Below are 3,383 nucleotides of genomic sequence, written 5' to 3'. Positions count from 1 at the left end.
AATTTCTGACGTGTTATAAATCGACACGTCAGAAATTTTCCATTTCTGACACTTATAATATTCACGCGCGAGACACGTCAGGAACACCACGTCAGGGACGTTTTCTGACGTGTCAGACTGCCTGACACGTCAGAAAAAGTACGTCAGAAAAAAAATCCATTTCTTGTAGTGAATTAGTACTCAATTACAGTTGTTTGGAGAGTGTTGTATTATTCTTATTAAGTAGCACAAAACATTTGTTTCATATCTATTTATTGATAGCTAAATACAATTGTTTTTTTTTTTTTTTTCTTTTTGGGTTAAACTGGCAAAAGGTTAATTACAACAGGATTGAACTTTTAGGTTATTACTGTTGAAGAGTGGAGAGAGAGAGAAAAAAAAAATGTTAATTCTTAGAGTTGTAGTTTTTTTCAAATAAGTTCCCAAGAGGTAGCTCAATCGGCTGGGATCACGCCTAATGAAACGGAGGCCGCTAGTTCGAATCCCTCTCCATCCTCTTGTACAGATATGCCAAAATAAAAAAAGTTTTTCTCAAATAAAAAACATACACATGGAAGGTTAAGAAGAAGAATTACTTTAGGTTGAATTCTTAGGTTGTTATAGCTGCAGAGTGGAGAGAGAGAGAGAGAGAGAGAGAGAGACGTGGAAAGAGAGAAAAAGAAAATAAATCGGAGATAGAAAAAAAAAATGGTCTGAAAATAAGTTAGAAGCGAGAGAGAAAAAAAAAAAAGAAAAGAAATAAGTTAAAACGTTATTGTATAATTTGGTAAATATTAATTCCTCAATATAATTTGATTTGTATTTATTGTATAATTTGATTTTTATTTATTTGTTTCCTTATTTGATTTGAACATTAATATATAATAAATTAATAATTGATCTATTCAGGAATTTATATATTGTATATATTTAAACCGGTGGCTATACAGTGATTGGTGCAATAAATTATTAAAAGGACATTTGTCGCACATTTGTCGCAATTCTAAACTTTTAGAGTGATTCGGCTATGATATATATATATATATATATATCATTCTTTACAAAATGACATGTCAATCTATGTGACACTTATAATATCGGTTGTACCCCAAGCATTTTCCTTTTAGACAAAAAAAAAAAAAAACAAGGAACAAAAACAAAGAAGCCAAGGAATACAAAACAAACAGAAGTGAATGCCCATGGTTTTGTCTATGCATATATTGTAAACTATTTTCCACATATTTCAATCAAAAAAATCAGTTTTAAGATTTTTTCTGACAAAATTTTTTATAAAAGTTTATCTTAAATTTTATTCAAAAAATTGTCCATAGACCAGTTATTTTGTAGTTTGGTTTTTTTAATTAAAAAAAAAAAAGAAAGATTTTTGAATTTAAAGTATAAGCCTATCATGGATGTGTTCTTTCTTACCAATGAAAAAAAGAGTAATACTATATATTACATCTTTATTTAATAATGCTGATGTGGCCATTTCTATCACCTTTTGAATTTTTTTTTTTTTTTAAACAAGATCGAACGTAGCAGTCCCAAGCCTCTTATATTACATTATGCAATAGTTATAGATAAAAATGTAATTTCTAACATTATTCAAAAAGAACATATGATATCAAGAATTGTATTTTATGTCGTAGATAACATAAGTCACTGTCAAATTTTAGAGTAATGCTAATATGCTATATACCACACCACTATTTTCATTACGCTAACATGGCATTACGAATTCACTATTGGATTTATGTTTCTTTTAACAAGTATTGATATGATCTAAGGGTGAATTGACAATGTGAAGTCAACATAGTGGGATAACAATAAAATAATAATGTGGTATATAACATTACTCCAAATTTTAAAAATTGCTGTAAATCCCCAAAATCATCATGGTAGAAACCTTTATATCAGGTTATTTTTTGAATCCTTTGGACTTTGTTCAAAGCAAGATTAGTTACATTAAAATGGTGAATGATTTAATTGAATTTTCACCATTGAATAAAGAGATCACTATAAAATGAGCTTTAGCCTACAATCTTATTCATAGCTTAGTTTTGTTTGTTAAAAACAAATAGAGAATGTGGAATGTACAAATATAAAGAGTATTTAGTTTATATATTTGCCGAATTTTTGTAATTTCCATATATTGAGATATAAGCAAACCACCTAAGACCCTAAGTAACTCTTGATTATTTTGATGATTTTTTCTCCTTTTTTTTCATAATTTTATTTAATTAATGAATAGCTCTAATCTTTTTCAGTACCCTACCCGAAAAAGGTAGGTATCATAGAAAATAAATCGTTTAGAATTGTGTTTCAAATCACAAGCAATTAATGATGAAACCCATAATTTTAAAGGCTAAACTGCAATTTTTAAAATCAAACTGTAATTTTACTAAACGTTTAACTGTGTTTAATCGTTATTTTTAAATTATACTTTTTGAAATCGCAAACCCAAACGAAATAACATGTAATTGATTAGAAGATGGTATATATATTATAACATCTTGTTAACTCTTTAACTCTTTCATAACTGATTATATATATATATAAAGAATCAAGAAGCCAAAGCAGAAAAAAGAGAGAGAGAGAGAGATTTGAGGTAATTCACCTTTATTATGATAATACAATGATAATGGGTATTTATAGGCAATTGAATGTAAAATATAAGGAAAGTAAATGATGAGTTAATTAATGATGATCAGAATCTGATATTATGACATGATCATCATCAGATTCCTATTACCATCACATTTATCATAATCATCAACTTCATAGTTATTGTGAATGTTTTCCTATTACCATCACATTTATCATGATAATAGTACTCTGAAGTCTCATTCCATATATGCATGATATATGATATATCATCATAACCATTATCATACCAACTAAATAATTCAATATTTTCACCACTGCTTGTCTGCTACAGCTAACATGCTGACTAGCACAGCTACCATGATGCATCATACAGAAACAATTGATGCTGTGGCAGTGACTCTGCCACGGCAGCTCCCGCCTCCCGTGGACATGGACGTCCCCCAGGGAAGTTCAATCTCCTCTTCGCTGTGGGCGGATACAGCGGCGAACTAGAGCTGAAATAATATCCGATCCGCTGGTATAGGGCGGTGTTCAGCCTTAGTTGCAGTCCTAATTAATTGGCATCACCATGCATGGGCATGCCCTAATTAAGTTTACAACTTGCATGCCAAACAATACAACCAACGAACCAATACCATTAATTTTGCTTTATTATTACATCGATCGGGCGTACAGACGTAAAGTGGGCTTGCAACAAAAGCCTTAATTAGGTAATATTTCTATTTTCTTCTTCTTAATTTCACTTCGTCATGAAGAATTTGGCCACAGATTCAACTGGGGGGATTTTTTTTTTTCGT

Source organism: Corylus avellana, chromosome ca5, assembly GCF_901000735.1.
Source record: "Corylus avellana chromosome ca5, CavTom2PMs-1.0".
In the NCBI taxonomy this organism is placed as follows: domain Eukaryota; kingdom Viridiplantae; phylum Streptophyta; class Magnoliopsida; order Fagales; family Betulaceae; genus Corylus; species Corylus avellana.
The sequence above is the reverse complement of the archived record's forward strand: the minus strand, read 5'-3'. Positions refer to the sequence as shown.